The 16,776-nt window shown below is 46.3% G+C and overlaps 1 protein-coding gene across 3 annotated transcripts in view; it reads left to right on the top strand.

Moving 5' to 3' along the window:
* PROSER2 (proline and serine rich 2) overlaps positions 1 to 16,776 on the top strand; it is a 44,825-nt gene that overhangs the window by 22,578 nt on the left and 5,471 nt on the right. The gene's annotated exons all lie outside the window — the stretch shown is intronic.

Here is a 16,776-nt window from a genome sequence, read left to right as displayed (position 1 = left end):
ACGCATGTCAAGTGCTCTGAATTTCAGAAAGGAAAGCTGCTGTGTTTGAATCTCTGTCCTGGTCACATAGGGTCACTCTTCATGCTAACCAGTTAATGCCCTCTTTCATCAAGTCTTAAGGGTGGCTCACACTCACATGCTCCAAAGACATACAGGACTCGAGTGACCTCTATGTCCCATGAGGAGTGGCAGGAAATGACTTTGCTCCACTACCTTCTGTCTCTCTTGTGTGTGTGATTGACTGGCAGCTGGGGGCCACCTTCCAGGTGCACAGCCAACAGATAGGGGAACATGTCCTTTATTCCCAGCAGGTGATCTGGGTGGTGCATCATCACCCAGGCTTAGAAGGCTTAGAAGAAGATGAAAAAGGGCCTCTTGGAGGGATCACGGCTACCAGAGTACCTGCATGGTGTCTTTACTGGAAGAAGCAAGTCTGTAAAGTGAACTCAGGAGTTTACAAGATACTGCCATAGAAACTACAACTTTCCATAGAACGTAGGTATAGGCAGACGGGACGTTAAGGTCTGTCATCTGGCAAATTGGGAGACTATGCGCCATGTTGACGCTTTGTCAGGATGTCATATACAGGAATACATCTTCAGGGATAAAAGCTCTTGTTTGAAGGGAGGTACTCTTAAGTGTCCCTATTAAGGGATACGATTAAGTATCAGTCCCAGAGTCACAAAGAGAAGTGACTTATTTTGAAGCCTTTTGTCATGGGTATTTATTTTATGTTTATTTTGAGAGAGAGAGAGAGTGAGCGCACAAGTTGGGGAGGGGAAGAGAGAAGGAGACAGAATCCCAAGCAGGCTTCACACTATCAGCACAGAGCCTGATGCGGGGCTCGAACCCACAAAGTGAGAGATCATGACCTGAGCCAAGATCAAGAGTCAGATGCTTAACTGACTGAGCCACCCATGCGCCCCTGCCATGGCCATTTTTAGTAATATAGTAGAAATATCACACGCCTGGGTGGCTCGGTCGGATGAGTGTCCACCTTTGGCTCAGGTCATGATCTCACAGCTTGTGGGTTCGAGCCCCACCTCTGGCTCTGTGCTGACAGTTCAGAGCCTGGAGCCTACCTCTGCTTCTGTGTCTCTCTCTCGCTCTGCCCCTAGCCCACTCGCATTCTGTCTCTGTCTCTCTCAAAAATAAATAAACATCAAAAAAATATATATATATCATTAGATTCAAAAGGTGAATCTTACATTTATAAGTATCAGGAGGTCAAGGTGGGGGAAGTGAGGACAACATTAACTACCTCTAATAAAGATTTATGAGCTGTCAGCATTGGCCTGCAAGGTTTTATGGTGAGGTTGAATAGGCATCAGCAGGACATTCTCCAGTATACTTATAATTTCTCTCAAAAAAAAAAAATCCTTATGCATGTTTAAAGTTACTTTCTTTTTTACTAACCAGTCTGTATCCTAAAAATCAGCTCAGGATAGTAATAAACACAAGGGCATTAGAGACAAGCCCAAGTTCACATTCAACTTTGTCTCCTTTGTAACCTGGGATAAGTTATTCAGTGAATTTGTCCATTAGTTACTTTCTTCATTAGTTAAAAAGAGGGTGATGGGACAATAATTCTTTCCAAGGGACACCGTAAGGACGAACTGGCCAGCACGTAATCGGGCTTACTAACACCAGCCTCTTTGGCAGGCGCCCTTGTAGCTTCCAGGCTGCATGTGATTCCGCTTCATCCTGCTGCCTCTTGTTGGATTTGGTATCTCTGTCTCATTAGTAGTCTTCAGATTTTTTTCTTTGGGATGAGACTAAAGGGAAAACACCCCTTCCCCCAGCATCTCGCAAAGTTCCTAATTCTGGCAGTCTCCCCCTGGGGCATCGCTTTGAACTGAATTTAAAGAATGCCTGCCCTCCACAGTTCTTTTCAATCTGGTAATGTCCTGAAGCAGCACGGTGATGTGTCTGACGCATCTCTGCTCCCCCCAGTGCCCGTCACTATACCTAGTGGAGGATAATTGTGGGCACAGCGTGATAGGTTCTACTTTCAGGAAGTGCACAATTAAATTATATTCTTGGGTGCCTGGGTGGCTCAGTCAGTTAAGCGTTGGACTCTTGGTTTCGGCTCAGGTCATGATCTCATGGTTTGTGAGTTCAAGCCCTACATCGGGCTCTGTGCTGACAGCAGGAAGCCTGCTTGGGATTCTCTTTCTCTCTCTCTCTCTCTCTCTCTCTCTCTCTCTGCCCCTCCCCTGCTCTCTCTCACTCCCTCTCAAAATAAACTTAAAAAAATTAAATTGGGGCACCTGGGTGGCTCAGTCAGTTAAGCCTCTGACTCTTGGTTTCAGCTCAGGTCATGATCTCATGGTTTGTGAGTTCGAGCCCCGCATTGGGCTCTGTGCTGACAGCTCAGGGCCTGGAGCCTGCTTCAGATTCTGTGTCTCCCTGTCTCTCTGCCTTCCCCCGCTTGTGCTGTGTGTGTGTGTGTGTCTCTCTCTCTCAAAACTAAACATTAAAAAAATCAAATTCTCATGATATGGGCGTGACCACATAGCTCTGCCACATACCCCACTTGACTACCCATTTCTGCCTGTTGGTGGACACGTCCCAGTCCTGTTTCAGTGCCTTCTGTGTGGACCCCTGCCTGTTTTCAAGCACTTTCCCTTGTGGGAGATCATCGAGCCAACAGTAGTTGTCCTCAGTTGTTACCTCACATTTGTGCATTTGCCTTAGAACCAGCACCCTGAAAATTTTTTTTCAATTTTTAGGCATTTCTTTTTTTTTTTTTTTCATTTTTTAATGTTTGTTTATATTTGAGAGAGACAGAGCGTGAGCAGTGGAGGGGCAGAGAAAGAGGGAGACGCAGAATCCGAAGCAGGCTCCAGGCTCGGAGCTGTCAGCACAGAGCCCAACGTGGGGCTTGAACCCACGAACTGTGAGATCATGACCTGAGCCGAAGTCGGACACTTAACCGACTTAGCCACCCAGGCGCCCCTCATTTTTTTTTTTTTAAAGCGAGAACATGAGCAGGGGAGAGGGGCAGAGGGAGAGGGAGAGAATCTCAAGCAGGCTCCACACTGTCAGCACAGAGCCTGACATGGGACACACTCCCACGACCCTGGGATCATGACCTGAGCTGAAATCAAGAGTTGGATGCTCAGCCAACTGAGCCACCCAGGCACCCTGGCATTTCACTTTAAATGGAACTGAAGTTTTCTAAACAACTGTGCAGCACTTGACTTTCACACAAAAGCAATATATTAGCAGCCAGCCCCTTTCACCAGAACCAGCTACACTATTGAAAAATTTGTGAACTTTTGGGGAGTCTAAATGTGGAAAGGAGCTATATGTGTTTATTCTAAGTCATCAGGTCAAAAAGACCTTAAAATGCTCATCTTTTTTAGAATGAGAATCAACCATGGTAGTTTCTCTGCTTGCTTAATCCCTGACCTCAAAAAGACTAGTAAGGACAGTGCTTTTAAGCCTCTAAGTTGTATGGTGTTAAATGCGCCTCTTGGAGGGCTCTTTAAATAAGAGATAACCTAGTTCCGATTTATAGAAGCATTTCTTTTGTAAGCAAGGATTATTTTTGAAAGAAGATAAAACATTAATGCCTGATGTTAGAGTATCCTAAAGTTTTCACACACTAGCTGAGGGGTTGCCTGGGGTATAACAGATCTCTACCCTTTAGAAACTTTCCTTCTGAGCCAGTGCAAGCTAGAAATTAAAGTAGCTGCTTAAATAGGATTGTTGTGGCTCCCCACACGGCCACCGCCATGACCAGGGCCATTCCAAGAAGGCAAAGGATGTGGTCTTTATCATCAAAGGGCTAGTTGTATTTGTATGTGTATTTTGTTTTTCTTGTAAGGAATTCTTCCTCTGAATGCTTTATTTAATGGAAGGCATAGCTAGAACAAGAACAAATTGGCCAAATCCTGAAATACTTGAGTAAGAGGCAATCTTTCGAATGTGTTTCTGTTTTGTTTTTTCCTTTGAAACTTCAGGATGGCCTCAGTGCAACACAAGGCAGCGCGTCTTTGCAAAGTTAAGTAAGGCGGTTCTGGAACTGGCTACCTCGGTAGGTGATACAGATCCAGAATAAAAATTTCAAGAAGAATTTGGAGACGTTCAGCAATGATGGCTGTTTAAGGGGACAGAGGAAGCTTTGGGTGTAGGGTTCCCTGTAGTCTTAACCCCGTCGGGCTGGCTTCTGGAGCATATGTCTCACAAAACTGCCCTGGGTGCCAGGGACAGAGGCTGCTTCCTGCTGCTGTGCTTGGGTGCCCCTTCTGTATGTGGTCCTGCAGCCGGCAGGCCTCCTGGAGCTCTCTCTAGGACAGAAGGTGACTGGCTGGTTGAACAGAGTGGGAAACTCTTAATACCCACAGCTCTTAAGAGACTTTTTAATGCACATATTTCTTTGAGGGCGGGCTGGAAACATCTCGAATTCCCAAGCATACCCCTTGTTCATTTTTATCTCCACCTTGGGCAAAAACAGTGATCCCTATTCATTCCTGGGTTTGTTTGGAGATTTACTACTCAGTGAACTGTCCTGAAACCCTCCCTTCTCCCTGAGCTAACACATGTTGTGGCCCTAGAGTCACATAACAAGTCTGTGATCAGACAGCATTTGCCAGCTCCTGATTACGCCCTTCCTTCTCCAAAAGCCTTTGATGCCTTTTGGCCTCACCCGATCTTCATGGAATAAGAAGGTAGAGCAGTGAACACTGTCTGCGTGGCTGGGACGGGTGAAGACAGGGTCAAGCACAGCGACTGGACACAGCAGGGGCTGGATGATTTCAAGGAGAGGAAACAACAGAGGATAGAAAGGAGAGGCAGACTGGTCAGCAGTAACCCCATCTTCCTTGCCATTCTGGATCCTTAGCCTCGCTGAGCCCACAACTTGCTGGTCGAAGCAGCCATTTTACGACAAAGCTTGCATAGCTTTTATAAAAGTTAAATTCAGTAAACGTTTAATAAATGGCTGCTGCGTACAGGAGCACAGCGCGGTTGAGGAGTACGACATGGTTTTCATCTTTTCGGAAACTCGCAATTCAGCGGCAAGTGTGAAGTCCTGGGACAGCGTGACGGGTTTCAGAAGGGATCTGGGAGGGCACACGATACCAGGCACGCGAGGCGGGTCCGTCCTATTGGAACTTCTTTATAATACTGCCTCTTGAAGGAAGCTTAAGGCCGCCAGGGAGCCCAGCTGTAATCCTTCGAAGCCATGGTTCTTTAGATCTGTAATCAAAACCGTGCACACATCTCCTCCCGTGCTGGTTTGTTTGTGTCTCTTTCCGGCCAGAAGTACAGGCTTGAGTTAGCCCTGGTGCAGAATCACCAGGGTGCCTGGGTAGAGATAACCATAATTAAGCCCTTAGACTGGACTGCGGGGAACGCCAGGGCACTTATGGTCTTTCTTAGGAGATTGCCAAGGTAAGCACGGCGTTTAAAGCCATGTCGGGAAGGCCACAGAGGCTGATTTCTCTGTGCTGCTCTCTGCCCCTGTTCTGCCTCAGCTGTGGGACGGTGGGGGGGGGGGTGGGGGGCAGGAGGGGATGTCTCTCATCAGCTTAGATTATTAAATCAGCAAAGCCTGACTCAAGCATCTGGAAGGTCATTTTTGGTGTGTGTAAAAAGAAAATGTGAACATCACTTCACACTCAGCCAAAACAACTACTCTAGGCCTGCCCACCTAAGAGACTGGCCGTGAAGAGATCTTGGTTCACTTCAAGAATATTTTTAGCCATCGTAATCTTGTCCATGACTTTCTTTTTGTCTAGAATAGAGTTCTACTACTTCTTTTTTCTCCCTCATGAGGAGTTACCACAATTGTCTCAGTCTGCAGTAGTCAAGCCACATTTCTTTGTTTAAAAGAAAAAAGCCTCAGAACTTAATTAATTCAGTAGTGTTATAGGCAGGCGTTATTTTAGTAGGAGTAGGGCTCCTCAACTTTCTTGTTCAGCCAAACAGAGGGTTTTTTTTTTTCCGCTCCACACTCCCCCCAGAATGAAACTTGTGTCCCAAATCGGCACTCCCATAGGTGTATCGAGGATTGTTGACTTTTAGAACTGTTGGTAACTTTCGTTATAAAAGTCCGCCATCCATGGCACCTGGCTGGCTCAGTTGGTAGAACATTTGACTCTTGATCTCGGGGTTGTAAGTTCAAGCCCCAGGTGGGGTGTAGAGATTAAAATAAGATCTTAAATAAGATCTTCAAAGTCTCTCATCCAGCTTATCTGGATGTTCCTCTCAGAGCTCCGCTGGGACTAGGCAGACCTTTCTCCTGTCTTCTTCATGTAGGAGAGTACAGACGTCAGCAACACCAGGACTTTGCCTTTCTCACAGGAGACACATATAGCACGCGTGGCAATTACTTAAGTAGATTTAGCATTTTGAATTTTCTGGTTTGAATATAGTAGAGATTATTTCTTCACGACCATAGTATACATATTAGGGGAGAAAAGTATATACTCTCACGTTCTTGAAGCAAAGCAGTGTTTCCCCGGGAGGCTGACAGACATTGCCTGATGCCAACATGGCAGGGTCGAATGGGCGAGGTATGGTTCTCTACATAGTTCTTATAGGTCTGGAGATTTGTAGCCCAAATTGGCCACAATTTGGCTGATAGAAAAGAACAAACACCACTGATAGAAAAGAAACTTAAAAAAATGTTCTGCTGCGAGCCCACTTCCTTCCAAACACTAGCACAAACTGGAGTTTTCTTCAGTTCGTTTCTTCCAGAGAAAGCTGCTGTTTTCGTTTGTCCTCACTTCCTATCTTAGTTCTTTGGTGCTGAGTTAGCAAATGCCGCTTTCCAAAAGCACCGGGGACCCCCACTGCTGGGCCTCTGGCTTTCCTCCCTCCTCCACATGAGCCACCAGCCCCCGGCCTTGCTTGCTGCTGCTGTTGTTTTTCAGTATGTGACAGCTGTACTGAGGTGTCATTCATATACCACACGGTTCACCCATTCAAAGTATGCTAGTCAGTGGTTTTTAGTAGATTCACAAAGTTGTACAACCACCATCACAATCACATTTAAAACATTTTCATCACCGGGGCATTCTGGGTGGCTCAGTCGGCTGAGCGTCCGACTTCAGCTCGGGTCATGATCTCGAGGTTCACGGGTTCGAGCCCCGCGTCGGGCTTTGCGCTGACAGCGCAGAGCCTGCTTCAGATTCTCTGTCTCCCTCTCTCTCTGCCCCTCCCCCACTCACATTCTTTCTCTTTCTCTCTCTCAAAAATAATTAAACATTAAAAAAATTATTTTAACGTTTCCATCACCCCCAAAGATACCCCGTGCCCTTTAGCCGTCACTCTGTGTTTCCCTCCAGTTCCCTCTCACCTACTTCCTGGCTCTACACACTTGCCTGTTCCCACCTCTGTGCGCTCCACGCATTGCCTCTTCCTCAAGGCCTGCCTCCCTCTCTCGCATCCCTGCCTGGGGGATGGGCAGCGCCAGCATCTCGCGGGGGGGGGGGGGGGCAGGGGAACAGGAGGAACAGACGGGGCATGTGCCCCTTTCCTGGCCCTGAAGACCCTGTTCCCCTGCCCTTGGCACTGGGCTCTTCTCTGTTTCTGCCTTCTCCTCCCTTCCCAGGTGCAGGCAGAGGCCCGGTTCATGTGGAGGGCAGCTTCTTGTCTGGGGAATCAGGCAGCAGACTGAGCCCACAGCTTTTTTGGGGGGGCCTTGCCCCACAGGTCAGCGCTCAAGGCCAGCCTGAGCACAGAGAAGGCGCGTGGGCACACACGCCAGGCTCACGGCCTGTACCAGCCTCTAGCCCCAGGGAGAGACCCCAGATGGGGTGAGGATGCAAGAATCTGAGTTTTTGAGGACCCCGGCCTCTGAGCTTGGATAAGTATGTCATTAGAAACAGAAATGAGGTGAACAAAGCAAAAAGCAAGAATAGACTAATTCTAGTCTCGGCCACGCCATGGAGTAGTTAGCAGCTGTATGACCCTCGGAGTCATTTCATTGCCTCTGAACCTGGCGTCACATCTTCCAGTGAAGGAGCTGGACTGATTGATCGGTGTGTTGTGTCTTTCGTCCTGTGGGTCCTGGAATCTGTCTCAGAACACAAAATGGTTGCGTGGGGCCTGCCCTTTCTAAGTCCATTTTCTTTTCTTTTTTTTTTAAATAATATATTTTTAAATGTTTGTTTATTTTCAGAGAGAGAGAGCACGAGTGCCCACAGGTGGGGAGGGGCAGAGAGAGAGAGAGAGAGAGAGAGAGAATCCCCAGAGGCCTCCGCACTGTCAAGTGCAGACTCAGTGTTGACACAGGGCTCCATCCCACGAGCCGTGGGATCATGACCTGAGCTGAAATCAAGAGTCGGACACTTAACTGACTGAGCCACCCAGGCACTCCCTAAGCCTATTTTCCAAATGAAATCTTACGTTGGGACTTCTTGCTTTGATGTTGGATTAGATCTGCGGGGGTTTTATGCTCTGTTCGTATTTTCGCCCCTCACTTGGTGTCAGAAGTCGGCATGTGTCTTAAGCTGAAGGGCTGGTACAGGCCAGTTGCCCGTTTAATTTTACTGTCTGTACACCTAACCAAAGTAGATTCTCTAAGAAACTTGTGCATAGCCCTATCGAAACGCTGAATTGGGGAAGGCAAAGTAGGAGGAAGAGGGTAGAGAGCATTAATATATTTCCTCAGACGTCTTATTTGATTATGGTTGTTACCACTATCACATCATCCTAACCACCCATGATGGTTGTAATTATTAATTACAGGGGCCTCTGTTATGCCAAGAGCACTAGTGATTTTAGACTTGCAAGGTTTTTCTGTTCCATCACGGTGCTAAACTACTCTGCCTGGAGAGGAGACACATTTGACATGTCTTACGGTGAGTCTGGGGAAGCAGGAGAGTTAGGAGGCTGAGTGCTGAATGCATAGGGGACAGGGTGGTCTGGCAAGATGGAGGTATGTGGGGGAAAGGGGAGGCAGGAATGCCCTACACCATACACTGTGACCCTCCAGATGATCCCACCAGTGTTCAAGAAATTCTAGAAAAATCACAAAATGAACGGTGTCGCTGGATTTCGGAGGAAGCTTTCCTGTTCTGGTCGGCAGAGGGACGAAGCAGACAGACATGGCGAGGAGGCAGCTGACGTTTTGGTCACAGTGACGAGACAGCCTGTAAGCTCTGTGGGTGGTTCAGGGGTGCCTCCCACACAAGGCTCCTCTTTAAGGGTGAACACCCCAGTGGGGCTGCAGCCCTGGGTGAGGGACAGCTACGGGAGAGAAGCTAATAGGAGGTGCTGGTTCTCTGTTTTATTTCTCTCTTTTTTAAGTTTATTTATTATTTATTTTGAGAGAGAGGGGACGTGGAGAGGCAATGAGGGAGGGGAAGAGAGAGCACGTGAGTGGGGGAGGGGCAGAGGCGAGGGAGAGAGAGAATCCCAGTCAGGCTTCATGTTGTCAGCACAGAACCTGACGCGGCCTCCAACTCAGGAACCATGAGATCATGACCTGAGCCAAGTCGGACGCTTAACCAGCTGAGCCAACCAGGTGCCCCTGATTCTACACTTTAAATCTCTGTCACATCTCGTCTCCTCCTCTGTTCCCATCACCCCTGCTCTAGTTTAGGTGACCCTTGAAATCTCATCCAGGTTGCTTCCCACATTCACTATTCCTCACACGATAGCCAACGTGACCTCTTTGGACACAGATATAACTGCCCCCCTGTGTTTGACTCTCACCCACTTCTTTCAGACTATTGGCAGATATCATTTCCTCACCAAAGTTTTCCAGATCAGACCCCTTTCCCAAAAGTGGGGATTGGTACCCATTTCCTTAACACCCTGTAGTCACCTCGTCAGAGCCATTTCTAGACTCTGAAGTAAATACCTGTTTTCCCATCTAAAGCCCTCTTTAGATGATCAACTAGACAGCAAGAACTTTATTTACGCTGTTGTATTTACATTGCTCGTGTTCAATAGATACTCAAATATTTGCATGTATGATTCAGTAGATGCTATGGAGTAGGCTGGAAGTGTGGTCACATTTAAATCGGACCATAAAGGATAGGTAAGAGGTGGCTATGCAGGGACAGGCACTGATGATGTGAACACAGGCACAGGAGATGTCAGGTGGTTTGATCTGATTAGAGTACAGAGCAAGAGTTGGCAAACTAGAGCCTATGGACCAAATCTAGGCCCCTACCTGTGGTTTTTTTGTTGTTGTTGTTTATATATTTTTGAGAGAGAGCAGACAGAGCATGAGCAGGGAGGGCCAGAGATAGAGGGAGATATAGAAACCAAAGCAGGCTCCAGGCTCTGAGCCATCAGCACAGAGCCTGACACGGGGCTCGAACCCACAAACCGTGAGATCATTGACCCAAGCTGAAATTGGACATTCAACTGACTGAGCCACCCAGGCACCCCTGGACCCTCACTGCCTTTGTAAAGATTTATTGTAACAAAGCTAGACCCGTTCGTTAACATACTGTACATTCACACTACATGGGCAGAGTTGAGTAGTTGCCATGGTAAAGCCTGCAGAACCTAAAATATTTACTCCCTGTCCCCTTACGGAGGAAGTTACCACCCCTGCAGTAGAGGAGAAAGGGGAGAGCAGTAAAGAGATGAAATGTGAAAAGTAGGTAGGGCTGGATCCTGGAATTCTCAGAATAAAGTGTAAATTCCTTAGTCACATGTTCTGTAGATGACCATATTGGGTTTTTTAAAACCTATTTCTCTTGCCCTTGGTCCAGTGCTCAATAGAAAATAGTCAGGAACGCTTTATGCCCATTTTCCCTCACAGTACCTTGCCCCTCTTCTAATGCCTTTCACACTGATCCTGTTTTTACAGGGAGTGTTGAAGTTTTCAGGGACTGTACACTGCTAGGTATGCAGACTGATAAAATTACACGGATCTAGTTAATATGAACCTGCTCTAATTTCAGCTAGAGAAAAAGTATTCTTAAACTCAGTCTTTCCTCCCCACCCCACCCCCAAAACATCTCAGGAAAGGTGGAGCAAAAAGATAAGCTAAGAACTAAAATTAAAATCCTAGGGCACATTGTTCCAAAAGTTGACATTTAAAAAAATTTTTTTAATGTTTATTATTTAATTTTTGAAAGAGAGACAGAATGAGAGCAGGGGAGGGGCAGAGAGAAAGAGGGAGACACAGAATCCAAAGCAGACTCCAGGCTCTGAACTGTCAGCACAGAGCCCAAGGTGGGGCTCAAACCCACACACTGCAAGACCATCACCTGAACCGAAGTCAGACGTTCAACCGACTGAGCCACCCAGGTGCTTGTAAAACTTGACATTTTAAAAAGATATATACAAAAATTGATGGCAAAAAGAGGAAAATTCCAGGCCAGTCTGTCTTGTGAACAGAGATGCAGAAAGTCTAAACAAAATATTAGCAAATCAAATTCAGTGATGTATAAAAAAGATAGCATCACAACCAGATTGGTCGTGTTCCAAGAATGCAAGGTTGGTTTAATATTTGAAAATCAATCATTGCAATTCAGCTCTTGGACAGAATAAAGGAGAAAAGGGATATGATTGTCTCTCCTCAGTCTCCTCGGCCACATCATCCTTTATGTGGGGAGTTGTCCTATGGGATGTGGAACACCGCTCCTGGCCTCCACCCCCTAGATGCCAGCGGTGCCCACCCATCTGTGACAACCAGAAGTGTTTCCAGGCACTGCCAAATGCCCTGTGAAGGGGAACCTCTCCACCTGCTGAGAACCACTATAATACATAAAAAGAGATTTGACAAAATCCAAAACCCACTCATTATCTTAAAAGCAAACACACTTTGGGCGCCTGGGTGGCTCAGTCGGTTGAGCGTCCGACTTCGGCTCAGGTCACGATCTCACAGTTTGTGAGTTCGAGCTCCATGTCGGGCTCTGTGCTGACAGCTCGGAGCCTGGAGCCTGCTTCAGATTCTGTGTCTCCTCTCTCTCTGCCCCACCCCCGCTCACGCTTTGTCTCACTCTGTTTCTCAAAAATAAATAAATGTAAAAAAAAAAATGTTTAAACAGACAAACAAACACACTTGGGGGCACCTGGGTGGCTCGGGCTGGAAACTGCAAGACATTCTCAAGAGAAGTCACAGAACCAAATCAGTGCCTACCCAACATTAGCACGTTAGTATTTCCCAGAGTGTATGTTAACACAGAGACTGGAGGCCCTTAATGTTCCTGATGCAGCAGATCTAAGGTGGGGCCCAAGCATTTGTAGTTCTAGGTGCTGTGGCTGCTGGTCGAAGGGCCACAGTGTGAGAGCCACTAATCTGAGTAAGTGAGGGCGTGTACCATATTAGAGGAGTCAGAACGTTGGAAAATTCAGTTCTCCTCAACTTGAGGAACTTCTGTGTAGTCCCTGTCAAAGTCCCGGCAGAGGTGTGTGTGTGTGTGTGTGTGTGTGTGTGTGTGTAGCTGGGTGTCTGGAAACTGACAAGCTGATACTAAAATTTACATGGAAGTAAAAAGGGTCGAAAGAGCTATCACAGAATTAAAGACGAACAGCAGAACTGGAGGGCTTTAAACTACCAGATCTGGAGACTTGTAATAATTAAAACAATGTTTTAGGGGTTCCTCGGTGGCTCAGTCAGTTAAGCAACAGACTTGGGCTCAGGTCATGATCTCACATTTGTGAGTTCAAGCCCCACGTTCGGCTCTCTGCTGTCAATGCAGAGCCTGCTTCAGATCTTTGTCTCCCTCTCTTTCTGCCCCTCCCCTGCTCTTGGGTACACGTTTATTTTTCTCTCTCAAAAGTAAACATTTTAAAAAAAGAAACACTGTATTAGTGGTATATGAGTAGACAAGTAGACAAACAGATAAGAGAATTCATAAACAGACAGACATGTACACTGTCATTTGACTTACAACCAAGGGAATATGCAGTGTTCAGGGATAGTATTTTCAAGGTCCGGTGCTGGACAATTGGATGTCAACTTAGAAAACAATGAGGGGCACCTGGGTGGCTCAGTCTGTTAAGCATCTGACCCTTGATTTCCATTCTGGTCATGATCTCGTGGTTGTGAGTTCGAGCCCCGTGGCAGGCTGTGCACTGACAGTTTGGAGCCTGCTTGGGATTCTCTCTCCCCCTCTCTCCTGCTTGCCTGCTATCTCTCTCTCTCCAAAATAAATAAATAAACATTAAAAAAAGAAAGAAAACAATGACTCTTGATCTCACGCCATACAGAAAAGTTCATTCCAGATTAATTGTCGCACTGAATATGGAAAGTTAAAAATAATGCTTCTAGAATAAAACAGGTGAGTATCTCCATGACCATGGAGTTGGTAGTGGTTTCCTAAATAGGACACAAAAAACTCTAACCATGAAACTTTACGCTACATTAAAATTAAGGACTAGCCATCACAAGACTCCCATTAGGAGAGAGAAAAGGGAAGCTAGTGAGTAGTGGCCGATACTTGCAATAAATATTTCCAGTAAAAGATTTCTATCTAGTATGTATAGTCCTGTATTTTTAAAAAGACAACTGGATAGAAAAATAGGCAAAAGATTTGAACAGGCACTTTGTATGAGGATCTCCAAATGGCTAGTTAAGTATCATGGGGAAAAAACATGGCCCAACACTGTTCATCTTCTTGGGAATGGACCGGACATCAGAATGAGACTCGCGTATGCCAGCTGCATGGGGAGAACAAGCAGGCGTGCCCATGGGAATCACACTGGGACAGGCATTTGGGAGAACTGTTTGTATCTACCATAATGGACACATATCTGTGACCCAGCACTTGTATATAGGTTTATATCTGGTGGATGTGTATTGCTTATTCTCCCGAGCCGCATTCTGCTCTGTCTCCTGACCCAACCCATGCTGTGGATCTCTCTCCAGAGACTTTCCATTCTGTCTGCCCACCGAACCCGGGTGCAGACAGGTGCCTTTCCCTGAATCCTCCGGCCTTGAGGATCAAGCTAATACAGTCAAGCCCGGTGGAGACATTTGCATGTATTCTTGGGTTAATTATACCAAAAACAAATGGATGCCTTAAACGAAAGAACGGTCTCTAAATCTGTGGAGCCAGCAGGCTCTGGGATGGTCTGGGAGTCAGGTGCTTTGGGCGGGCTGGCGCGCATTTGCGTAACCTCTCAGATCCCAGTGTGAAAAGCATTCCCCTGCACCGCCTGGGTCAGCTCTTAACTGAGTTTGCTTCCACACCTTTTCTGTTGTTTTATCAAAGTTCACACTCATAGAGGGTCAAGTAGCTTCAAAGTGTTATGAAAAGCACCCCTCCCCCAACTTCCTACTCACTAGAGGACACGACTTTTAACTCCTACCCATTTGTTATTTGCTTTCTAATTGACATTTTACTCTATATCCTCCCAGTATTTTATGTATGTGGGTATATATTAAGTATGCACATACTTGAGAGACAACTCTTACTTTCCATCTGCATTTTTCTCACTTAGCATTACATTGTTCGGAAAACACCATTTAAGATTCCTGTGTAATATTCTGTCTGTGAATGTGCCTTGATTTGTTTAACCATACCCTTATTGTTGGACATTTTTTTTAATGTTTATTTATTTTGAGAGAGAGCGAGGGAGTAAAGGAGATGCAGAGAGAGGGAGAGAGAGAATCCCAAGCAGGCTCCATTCTGTTAGCACAGAGCCTGATGCAGGGCTCGATCTCACAACCACAAGATCATGACCAGAGCAGAAATCAAAGAGTCAGATGCTTAACCAACTGAGCCACCCAGGCACCCCTGGACATTTTTGTTCTCTCGCTACTGTGAATATGAATATAATTAATATATATGCGTGTGTGTGTGTGTGTGTGTGTGTGCATGTAGGTGTGTGTATGTGTGCACGTTACTCTAGGTAAATGGGTTCATAGATATGTGATTTTTCTCATAACCATAGTTTTCTATGGTTAATAACCTTTCGGGTTTTATTTGCTTGCTTTGTGCTCTCAGCCCTCTGGCTTGCTGTGCATCAGACTGGTTGTTGTCTGCATGGCTGACGTCCCGGGGATGTCAGTTGAGTCCCGAGATCCCCTTTGGCTTTCTCTCATCCTCCCCTGGTCCTGTGTTGTTTCTTGGTTTACTCCCTCATCTAGGGGAAAACCACATTCCCCTACCACCCTGCAGAAGCTTTCTGAGAAAAGCATATGTGGGGATGCACTGTGTAGACCTCACGTATCTTAAAACATCTTTATTCTACCATAACCTTAATTTGGTTAGGGGTAGAATTCTAGTTCTCCATTCACTCCGAATCTTAAACGAATCATGACACTATCTTCTGGCTTCCTGCTGAGAAGTCTGTTGCTGTTCTGATTCCTGGTCTTTTGTTTTGTGACCTGTTTTTTCTCTCTGGGGAGCTTTCACGATCTTGCCCTTGTCCTCCGGTGTCGTCGGTGTCCTGAGATTTCACAGGGAGGTCCCTCAGCCCGCATAGGTCTGTTTCATTCTTGTTCATTAGATTTTCTGACGGCCCCTTTACATTCGGAAACTCAGGTCTCTCAGCCCAGGGGCCTCTCCTTATTTTACTTATTTATTTTGATTACTTTCTTCCCCTCTACTTTTCTGATTTATCTTTCTGGAGCTCTCATTATTTCAGATGTTGGCCCTCCCATACTTATCCTCTGATTTTCTTATCTTCCTTATTTTAAAACAAATTTTGACTATTTGTTTTACTTTACTAGTGTCTCCACTTTACCTTGTAGGCTTTTATTTCGTTTTTCAGTCCTGTGGTCCGAGTGTTAATTTCGAAGAGCTGTGTTTTTGTCTTGTGGGTTTTTTTTTTTTAAATAAGATCATATTCTTGATGGATTCAGTATCTCCACAACTCCCTAAGGATATGAATGGTAATCTTGTTGAAATTGTCATCATTCTGCATAGTTTGTTTTTGTAAATTGCTTTCTTTTCCTTTTTGTCTGTTCGGCTGCGTCTTTCATGGTGAGACTCCGTGATCCTTAGGCGTGTGCAAGTGTTTAAGAGGAGAACGTTGAGAAGCTGGTCAGAAATCAGGGGGTTGGTTGACTGTCCTCTCCCCTGTAGGGGCATGTGGCTGAGCTGCTTCGTTGGGGAGCCCATGGCGTCGGCCCCTTTGGCCCTTGGATTCAGATACCTCAGGGAAGACTTCCAGACTTCAGTCCAGAGGGCATCAGGTTGGCTTCCTTTACTGCTCGTTTTCATTGTGGTCTCTCACTGTCAACTCTGCTTCAGATCCCTCTTTTACCTTCTTTTAAAAAACATCTAGTTTTCTGCCAGGATGACCTCATTCCTGCTGAACCACTTCTGCTCTTTACACAGAAGTGGCCCTTCCTCTTGGCCCTCTTGGCCCCGCTCCTCTTGGCCCCGCTCCCAGTACCCTCAGCACCTGCGAATGGGGGGGCAGCGAGGGGCTCCCTTGTACTCAGCAGGTGGGTCACCGGCTTCCCACAGCTGCTAAAAATCAGATTCCTTGGGTCTCCGGAGTCGGCTGCACCTGTCCTGCGGCTGCCTAACTTCCCACACTCTGTTACTGCTGTCTCTTTTCCTCTTCTTTTTTGTCTTTGTGATTGGTGCCTTCCAACAAAAATGAATCCCATTATTGTTTTCGTGAGGTTTCTGGAGGAGAGGAAGCTAAATATGTGCATTCATGGCCATTGTCTTTATCCAAAGATGTCCCCCACTGCTATTGTGGGAAGACATCAGAGAGCAGGAAGTTGAGAACAGTGTTCCTTCCCAAGGAGGCTTGGAGAAGAATTCTTTTTCTGCCATTGGCTCCCTAGGAGCCATAAGACTGGAGTTAATAATAGATTCTAAGACGCTTTACTTGCTACAGTTTCTTGGCAGCGTTCTTTTTCACGCAGGTACCACGGGGAGGACACAGGCA

The sequence above is a fragment of the Panthera pardus genome, unplaced genomic scaffold, assembly GCF_024362965.1.
Source record: "Panthera pardus isolate Hobbes unplaced genomic scaffold, ASM2436296v1 HiC_scaffold_6, whole genome shotgun sequence".
Classification (NCBI taxonomy): Eukaryota; Metazoa; Chordata; class Mammalia; order Carnivora; family Felidae; genus Panthera; species Panthera pardus.
Note: the sequence above shows the minus strand (reverse complement) of the source record. Positions and strands in the feature narration are given on the sequence as shown.